This window comes from Gracilinanus agilis, chromosome 1, assembly GCF_016433145.1.
Source record: "Gracilinanus agilis isolate LMUSP501 chromosome 1, AgileGrace, whole genome shotgun sequence".
In the NCBI taxonomy this organism is placed as follows: domain Eukaryota; kingdom Metazoa; phylum Chordata; class Mammalia; order Didelphimorphia; family Didelphidae; genus Gracilinanus; species Gracilinanus agilis.
In genome coordinates, this window is record NC_058130.1 from 794,851,718 (window position 1) to 794,862,409 (window position 10,692).

Here is a 10,692-nt window from a genome sequence, read left to right on the forward strand (position 1 = left end):
TTCTATTGTGCTTCTGTCTTCTCTGGCAAGGAGACAACTTTGGGCTAGAGAGAACAGGAAAAATGCAAATGGCGATGAGTGAGTGGATACTTCAGACAAGTTCTGAAAGAAGAAGATGCCATGGAAGGTTCCTGGAATGATGTGCACTATCTGAGGCACTCGAGATGAAGTGAATGAACCAGAGCAGGTTAAGGACCAGAGAGCCCAACAAACAGCAGGTCCAGTGAGCATCACAGCGTAAACCAAGGACAACACAGAATGGCAATGACATTCAGGTCTATGAGAGTACCACATGAGCCCTGTGGAAGTTTGGACATCCCTGGGACATTCAGTCTGAGACATCCAAAAAGCAGCTGGTGATGGCAGATCTGGAGCTCAAGGACTGGATATAAAGAGATGGAGCTAGAGATAGGGAAAGAACTGTAGAGATGAAGACAGAGATAGACCTAGGGGTAGACATAGAGACAGAAAGAGAGATAGCAATGGAGAGAGACAGAGACAGAGATAGAACTATAGCGAGATATAGGGACAGAAAGAACTATAGAGATGGGAGATAGAGATAGAAGCAGAGATAGAGATAGAGCTATAAAGAGAGATGGAGATAGACATAGAGATCAAGATGGAGAAAGATAGAGATAGGACTGCCAAGAGAGATGGAGATAGACATAAAGGTAGAGATAGACAGAGAATGAACTATAGAGGAAACAAATAGAGATCAAGACCAAGACAGAGTTATAAAGAGATAGAGATGGATAGAGATAGAAGGTAGAGTTATCACTAGATGATAAAAGGAGGAAGAGAAATAAGCATTTATTAAACACCTATTATCTACCGGACACTGCATTCTACACTTTATAAATATGATCTCATTTGATCTATATCTATAAAGATATAAATATACATCTACATATATAGATAAATGCCTATATAAAGGTGTTCCAAAAGTCTTTGTGCTGTTTTACATTCCTCACTAGCTATTAAAGCTTACAATAGGGGGCAACTGGGTAGCTCAGTGGATTGAGAGCCAGGCCTAGAGTCGGGAGGTCCTGGGTTCAAATCTGGCCTCAGACACTTCCCAGTTGTGTGACCCTGGGTAAGTCACTTGACCCCCATTGCCCACTCTTCCACCAAGTAGCCAATACACAGAAGTTAAGGGTTAAAAAAAAAGAATGAAAAAAAGCTTATAATGGCACTGACACTTTTGGGACACCCTGTGTCTATATCTACACACATATATGTGTGAATCTTTTCCAGAGAGAGAAAGAGAAGAGTAGGGGGTCTTTGACAGATAGTCACTCCCAGGGTATGTGATAGAGAGTATGAACCAGTAAGAGAGATAGGAGGAAGAGGAGGAGGAGGAGGAAGAGAGGAATAAAGATAAAATATTGTCAAGAAATCTCAAAGAGGAGAGAGGATCTGGTAGGAGAGGGTGGTTAGCAATGTCAAGAGCAGTTGAGAGGTTAGAAGGATGAAGACTGAAAAGAGGCCATGACATTTGGTGATTTTTTAAAAATGCGAGTCCAAGGGGCAGCTGGGTAGCTCAGTGGATTGAGAGCCAGGCCTAGAGACGGGAGGTCCTAGGTTTAAATCCAGCCTCAGACACTTCCCAGCTGTGTGACCCTGGGCAAGTCACTTGACCCCCATTGCCTACCCTTACCACTCTTCCACCTATAAGTCAATACACAGAAGTTAAGGGTTTAAAATTTAAAAAAAAAAAAATTAAAAAAAAAATGTGAGTCCAAAGAATGAAAAGGTCAAGCTTCCTGGAAATTGTGAACAGCAATCTGGAAGGGGATGTGCCCTAGTACTCCAAAGCATGGAATTCATTTATTTGGTCATTTAATACAGATGAACTATATATCTACAGGAATATTACATGCACAGGCAATTGGTTGACCTTGCAATGGATAGAGTTCTAAGCTTGGGGTCAGGAAGACCTAAGTTCAAATCCAGCCTGAGATACTTACTAGTGACACCCTGGGAAAGTCATTTAACCTGTGTTGGTCTCAGTTTCCTCAATGAAAAGAGGAACATAATAGCACCTGCCTCCTAAGGTTGTTGTAGGGAGAAAACTTGAGATAAAAATTCTAAGGTGCTTAGCACAGTGTCTGGAATATAGTAGGTATTATATAAATACAAACTATTATTATTATTATCTTGGCTCCAGAAAGCTTGGCAAGTTGGACTTCTAAATCCCTAGCAGTGAACTCCGAGAGATCCAGGGGGAAAGCAAAGAGTCTTTCAGGATTGAAGACAGTCAGGACAAACTTTGCAAAGAAAAGGAAGAGAATATGGAGCCTGCAGAGTCACAGGCCAGTGACTCGATTTTAGTTCCTGGCAAAACTCAGGAGAGTCGGGTTAATAAACCCTTGGGAAAATTAGAGCTCCTTACAAAGAACTGGTGTGACCATCAAGAACTGATCGAACTGATCTTTTGGGATTAGTAGTATTGGCGAGGTGGCTGGGTGTTCTAATGGATGGAGTACCTTCCCCAGAGTCAAGAGCCAAGTTCAAATCCCTCCTCAAACATTCCCTAGCTGTGTGTGTGACCCAGGGCAAGTCATTTCACCTCTGCCTCCATTTCTGACTTGTAGGTAATAATAGCACCTCCCTCCCAGGGTTGTTATGAGTAAATGAAATCGATTTGTAAAGTGCTTTGCAGAGCTTCAATAGCTTTATAAATGCTCATCATTTTTATTTCCTTTTCTGAATCAGGTTATAAAACAGGTAAATTGGGATACAGCAGATACAATTTACCTTGATTTTAGCAAAGCATTTAATAGTCTTGCTATTCTTGTGGAAAGGAAGGAGCAATTAGAATAATTGGATGGATTTTAAACTAGCTGAATGTAGACACCCAAGAATGATCTTTAATGGGTCAGGACCAATGGAAGGTCTCCAGAGAAGTGCCTGAGGGATCTGCATCTGTTGTTCCATTAATTTGTATTTTTAGCAAAGCCTTGGATGTGTAGACAACATGCTTATTACATTTTCAAATGGTGAAAACTTAGCAGAGAAGGTAAACACACTGGATGATAGAGACACCATCCAGAGAGATCCTGATAAGTTAGAACACTGGAATTTTGAAGAATAGGAAATGTAATATAGATAAATGAAAAGTCCTACATTTGGGCCCCAAAACTCAAACTCAAAAGTAGAAGATGGGAGAGGAGACCTGGTTATGCATCAGTTTGTTTGAAAAAAGGTTGAGGGATTGGCACTATAAATTAAGTGGGATACTCGTACCCCAACGAAGCTGTTTTTAAAAATGGTTGATCCACTGTCTTGACCCATCAGACCCATCAGACCCATCAGACCCAAACACCCATAAAGTATAATCCCTGAAAAGAGAGGTAAAACAAACCAGCCAGCATGTGTCAATTTGCATTTTTGTGTTTTTCCATTTTACTGAAAGATAGGAAGCTTTACTTTGGACCATTTGGTACTCTCGTTGACCAGAATGAATGTTGCTTCCATCATTACAGTTGCTTTACGCAGGTTTCTTTGGACTTTGCTACTCATCACCTTTTACAAATCTTCCTATATCATTCTGAATTCTTTCTATCTAGTATCCCTTTGTAAAAATCCAGACCTGTGATTTCATGGATACAAGGATCTCCTAGTGGAAGCACTTCCTTTACCAACTTAGAATGATAGAGTGTTGCCGAGGTCACTGAGAGACTGTCACGAAAGGTCACACAATATGTCACTGCTATATGTCAGAGGCAAGACTTGATCTTGGGTCTTCTGAACTCTGAGGTCAGCTTTCTATCCCCCATTCTAGAGGTGTCAAACATGTACCTGCTGGACAAATGGCTCAAAAGGCTCCCACATATGGTCTGAATCAGATGAAAATGTATTTGGGAAATGTTAAAAGAAACAGTAAAATGGATATTTTTTAATTTGAAAATTTTTATTTAATTAATTTAGAATATTTTTCCATGGTTACTTGATGCACATTCTTTCCCTCCCCTCCTCCCACTCCCCTCCTGTAGCCAATGAGCAATTCCACTGGGTTTTACATGGGTCATTGATTGAGACCTATTTCCATATTATTGATATTTGCATTAGGGTGATCATTTAAAGTCTACCTCCCCAATCATATCCCCATAGATCCATGTGATCAAGCAGTTGTTTTTCTTCTGTGTTTCTGCTCCCACAGTTCTTTCTCTGGATGTGGATACATTCTTTCTCCTAAGTCCCTCAGAATTGTCCCGGATCATTGCATTATTGCTAGTAGAGAAGTCTATTACATTGAATTGTACCACAGTGTATCCGGCTCTGTGTATAAGGTTCTCTTGGTTCTGCTCCTTTCACTCTGCATCAATTCCTGGAGGTCTTTCCAGTTCACATGGAATTCCTTCAGTTCTAAAATGGATAATATTAATATATGGTTTTTCAAGTCAATATGTACTCACAGGATCCTAATGTACGATTTGTTGGCTCCTGCTTCAACTTGACTTTGACACCATAAACCTATCCCATGATGCTTCTCATTTTCCTCCCTTACAAGAGAATGTTCAGTTACATTGCTATGCAATATTTGTCTGCCTAATCTCGGTCTTTCGATATGGATTTTATTTCTAGCTTTTCTTGATCACAATAACACCATGAAAATGTTCATGAAAACACAAGTCTCTTCTTGCTGATTTTAATCTACTTTAATTAATCCTTCCAGAAGAAGAGTCTCTTGGTCAAAAGACTTGAACACTTAGGGAACTTTTCTTTCAATCATTTCCACCTTAGGCTGCATTACAAAAGGCACATACATAGTGCCCAGGACTGGGAAGAAGATGTTAGGAATTGTAAAACAGTGCAGCAATATGAGCTGCTTGCTATCGTGGAATTATAGGGAAATCCCAATCTTGCTTGTTCTATGGAGTTTAGATAGAAATATTCCTTGGATGAATTGCCATTCCATAATTCTTTTCCAATATAATGCCCTGCAGTCTCCTGGCCAGGGTATAATGCTTTTCTTGTAGCTGAACAAAAAGGTTAGAAACTCAACTAATAGCACCCTTGATCCAAATCCAGAAGCCAATGGGATGATGAGATGGAATGATGTCCATCTCATCCTGCTCACACGGGAATCTGATTTCTTCCACAATGTGTGTGTTTTTGAAGGCTTGGAGATTGTGAACATGTTGGATGCTGGCATTTACAAGCAACCCTTGTGGAGATAAAAATCTAGCAGCAGGAAAGAAAATCCTCATTCTAGAGTCCTTGGCTTAGTCAAACCAGAGACATGGGGGGCAGCTAGACTGCACAGTGGATAGAGTGCCAGACCAGAAGTCAGAAAGACCTGGGTTCCAAGTTGATTCAGACACATCCTAGCTGTGTGAGTTTAGGCAAGTCATTGCCTAGTCCTTGCCGCTCTTCTGTCTTGGAATCGATACTGAGTATCTATTCTATGATGGAAGGTAAGGGTTAAAAAAAAGAGAAACGGTAATTTTGTTGGGGGAAATGACACTAAAGAAGAAGCATGATGGTTTGCTTGGCCACTGTATTCTAAATAGCTAAATAGCCCTCTCTCTAACTTGCAGCTAAAACTGGTCAGATGTGCCATCTCCTCCATTAGATTGGTAGATCCTTGAGAGCAGAGGCTGTCTTGCTTTTCTCATTGTATGCCCAGCACTTGGCACAGAGCTTTCACCCAGTAAGCCCTCAAAAATGCCTTTTCATCCATTGACTTAAGACATTTGGTCCCTGATCAGGTTCCAGTTCTTGGTGTATTTTAATGGTTTGGTCCCCCAGGAGTATATCATCTGTGAGTCCACGATAGGTAAGCCAGCTCATGTCTTGCTGGGTATTTGGTAGATGGCCTTCTTTTTGCATCCAGCAGTGATGTCTTCTAAAGGCGCTGCCATTTTCGGACATAATCCACAGTGATATATTAGCATCATCACTTCAATTATTCTTGCCATCTTTTCTGGAGGAATTCAGAGAAAAATGGTCTGAAGATCTTTCTGTCCTAATATTTTCCTTCCATAATGTGAAGACACTTGCTCAAGACCACTATGTTGATCAAATGGGCTGAGTTAAATAAAGAACCTTAGAAACCTCCATGAGGTGCTGTGTGAGCTTTAGCTGTCATGATTAAGAAGGAGGTATTAGTACTAGGCTGAGTGCTCTGTGGAGGGTTGCCCAGGAGGATAAAAATGGTGGCTTTGTGGTGGAATCCTTAGGAAATTGTTGAGATAAAAGCTCATTTTCTGAAAACTCCTTGAAAGCAATTTCAGGATAGCTCCCAGTGGCAGGAAAGATGACAAGGGTGGCCTGTACTGGGTCTTGTTCACTTGGGGATTGCATTTCTTCCACTTGGTCTCCCTGTCTGAAATTTTTTCCATTCCCATAGTTTGGAGAGTATAAGAGAATTCATGTGATGATCTCAATTTAAAATGTGCTGCTTAAATATTTTTGAAATATTTTGGGTCAGCTAGATGGTGTAGCAGATAGAGTATTGGACCTGGAGTCAGGAAAACTCATCTTCATGAGTTCAAATCTGGCCTCAGATTACCTATGTTACCCTGGTTGAGTCACTTCCCCGTTTGCCTTAATTTCTTCATCTATAAAATGAGATGAAGACAGAAATGGCAAACTGCTCCAGTATCTTTGCCAAGAAAATCCCAGATGGGGCCACGAAGAGTTGGATACAACTGAAAAATGACTGAACAATCTTAAGTATTTGTAGATCGATGTTATGTCCGGGTGGTAGTGGGTGACAGCTCCACCAGCAGTGATGTTCCTGTTTTTCTTAAATTCTTAAGCTTATTTGGGGGGTTGTATTTGTAATACCAGGCAAGTAGGTAGTATGGTGGATAGAGCCCAGGGCCTGCAATCAGGAAGACCCGAATTTTAATTTGACCTCAGACATGTTATGAACCCAGGCAAGTCACTTAACCTTATTTGTCTCAGTTTCCTCATATGTAAAATGAACTGGAGAAATAAATGGCAATTCACTCCAGTATCTCTACCAAGAAAATCCCAAATGGGGTCACAAAGTGTCAGACACAACTGAAAATGACTGAATAACAATTTGTAGTGCAGAGGTGTCATCTTTAAGTTTACAAAGGACAGCCAGCTTCCAGTGTGTTCTTCTAGCCTGCTGTCCACATCTTTCTAGAAAGTCAGGAGATACGTCAAGTTGGGCAATCCACAGTGATTTCATTGCACCATCAGCCTGCATGTTTGAGATCCTTAAAGATAATCTTTTGGAAACTTCTATTGGCAAAGATCTGACTATCAAACCCCTAGCAGAGTGGACCTTGAGTTGCTATCATCTTAACTCCCCTGATTCTATAAATAAATCTTCATGACTCGGCCATTTTTTTATCTCTTTCATTTTTATTTTCGTGTCTACCTGTAGTTGGTTGAACTCATGTGGGTATTGTCTAGGGAACCATCGGATCTTTGCTGTTTCCTAGGTGTAGGCTAGCTAGAAGGCTTTTGGGTTACATTAGACAGAGCCTGGGGTATATGTAGGTTGTCAGCCTTCACTCCCTCTGGTTTTTGGAAGTGGTGTCTGTTTGATCCAAAAGCATCTCTGATCAATTTTAACCCAATCATCGAAGGCTCAAGGGATGCCAGCCAATTGCTTCCTCTATGCTCCTTCTTCCATGTTTACTCCCTAGAACTGCCCAGTGATGTCTTTCATTAACTTTCTAGGGATTTGTGTTAGACACCCTCTATCATGCCAAAGGAGTAAGTTAAAGACTGATACTGGTAGGGACTAATTGCTCTAAATGTGTCCTTGCCTTTAAGGGGTTGCCAGGCTCTTGATACATGATTTCAACTTCTCTTTTATATTTTTTCCCCTTATTGTAACATCACCATCCATTGGCCTCATCTGGCCTCCGGCTGGGCTCCTCTGTGGCACACATTAAACTTGGACACTCACTGAGTCCAAATGGCATTTCGAGAACATTTGTGAATGTCTCCCTGAGATCTATTAGCTTCTCAATAGACTTCTCTGGGGTGACATAACTTGGTATCTTTATGTACATCAAGTGATAGTTTTGGCAAGGCTGATGGTTCTCTCTCTTTTTTTAAGAAACCCTTACCATCTATCTTAGAATGAATATAAGTATCCATTTTCCAAGGCAGAAGAGTAGTAACAGCTAGGCACCTGGGGTGAAGTGACTTGCCTAGGGTAACAGAACTACAAAATGTCTGAAGCCACATTTGGACCCAGGTCCTCCCTGCTCTAGGCTTGGCTCTCTATCCACTGAGCCACCTCATTACCCCTTGGCTTCCTCTTTGACTTGGAAGTCATACTCAGTCCTAATATAGGGGAGATAATAAATGCATTTAAGATTAAGTAGAACCATAGTGGCTTAACTCATCTCCCCGGAGGAGGCTACATTGCATAGTCATCATTCTCAACATTGTGGCACTGGTGGTGTATTTTAAGAGTTCATTTAATTAAGAATTTTTCCATAATTAACATGAATCCTATTCTTTCCCTCTCTTCCTTCCACCCCACTCTAATAGCCAACACACAATTCCACTGGGTTTTATATGTGTCATTGATCGAGACCTATTTCTATATTATTGATATTTGCACTAGGGTGATCGTTTAGACTCTGTTCTTAGTGGTTCTCAAACTTTTTTGGCCTCCCGCCCCCTTTCCAGAAAAAATATTACTTAGCCCCCTGGAAATTAATTAAAAAAAATTTAACAGCAATTAATAGGAAAGATAAATGCACTTGTGGCCATCACTGCTCTCCTGGAACGCTGCAGCACCCACCAGGGGGCGGTGGCGCCCACTTTGGGAATCACTGGAGAGTACACATCCCCAATCATATCCTCATGGACCCATGTGATCAAGCAGTTGTTTTTCTTCTGTGTTTCTGCTCCCACAATTCTTTCTCTGGATGTGGATAGCATCTTTCTCATAAATCCCTCAGAATTGTCCTGGATCATTGCATTGCTGCTAGTAGAGAAGTCCATTCATTATATTGGATTGTACCACAATGTATCCATCTTTGTGTATAAGGTTCTCCTGGTTCTTTCACTCTGCATCAATTCCTGGAAGTCATTCCAGTTTACATGGAATTCCTCCAGTTCATTATTCCTTTGAGCACAATAGTATTCCATCAGCATATACCACATTTTTTTCAGCCATTCCCCAATCAAAGGGCATCCCCTCATTTTCCAATTTTTTGCCACCACGAAGAGCATGGCTATGAATATTTTTGGTGGTATATTTTAAATAAAGAACAGTTGCCCTTGTGAACATCACCACCTCTCATGTTCTTACTGTTTTGAACTATTTTATGTATTTGCAGCATAAAAATGTCACAAATATGAAACTTTATTACTACAATTATATAACTACTAGTTCAAGCCTTTGCTACAATAATGGTGGTTTTCCATGCTTTCAAGTGGGATATTCAATAATGACTGAATAGGGAGCAGCCAGGCCATTCAGTGGATGGAGAGCCCAGCCCAAAGACAAGAGGTCCTGGGTTCAAATCTGGCCTGAGACTCTTCCAGGCTGTGTGATCCTAGGCAAGTCACTTAATTTCCATTGCTGGGAATCAATACACCGTATTGATTATGTCAAAACACAATTAGAACAGGAGAGGAGCTGATGTTCACAAGGGCAACTGTTCTCTTTTTTAAATACCCCACCAGTGCCACAATGTCAAGAATGATGACTATAAAATAAAGCCTCCTCCGGGGAGATTTAATTACATGGTATTGATTCCAAGAAGAAGATAGGTAAAGGTTTTAATAACGATGATGATGATGACTGAATAGAGGAGTTCCTCTAGGACCTTTTGGTATGTATCTTTCTGCAACTCAGCCAAATTATCATTTTCTTTTTAAGTGTTTATAGATTCCAGCAATACAAACTGGACACTTTATGGGGCAGCTAGATGGGGCAGCGGGTAGAGCTCTAGCCCTGGAATTATAAAGACATAAGTTAAAATCCAGCCTCAAGCCCTTACTAGCTATGTGACCTTGGGCAAGTCAGTTAACCTGTCTGCCTCAGTTTCTTCATCTGTAATATGAGGATAATAATACCTATCTCCCAGAATTGTTTTGAGGATCAAATGATATAATTGTAAAGAGGTCCTAGCTGTGTGAACCTGGGCAAGTCACTTAACTCCCGTTGCCTGGCCCTTGCCACTCTTCTAACTTGGAACCAATACACACTATGGATTCTAAGATGGAAGGTAAGGGTTAAAAAAAAAGCTTAGGCACACATAGTAAGCACTGTATAAATTTTAGCCAAGATTATTATCACCAACATACAACTGGCATATTTTTGAAGTAAGTTACCAGTATTCTCATCATGTCAAATTGATAATGTATGTGATACCTTCTGTTTTTTAAAAGCAACACTTTGGAGGAGTTTAATTGAAACTGGGGGAGGGATGCACTGGGGGAGGGGTACACATTTTGACATTTAAAGCCCCACCCTTGGGCCCTGCAGATCGGGCTTGTGCCCTAGAGCCACCAGTGGTTTCAAAGGATTCTGCTCTTTGAACTCTTCTTGTTGAATAGATAGTAGAATCTGGTCCCTCAGCAGTTCTTTTGTCTTTGTCTAAAATGTATTCACCACTGAGGGAAAAAAAACCAGCCTTTTTATAAAGCTACACAGGCTTATTATGAATTTCACCCAGGGGGCTGACCTCTCAGTACCAGGTCCCAAAGCATTGTTGCCAACTTCATTTCCCAAGGAAC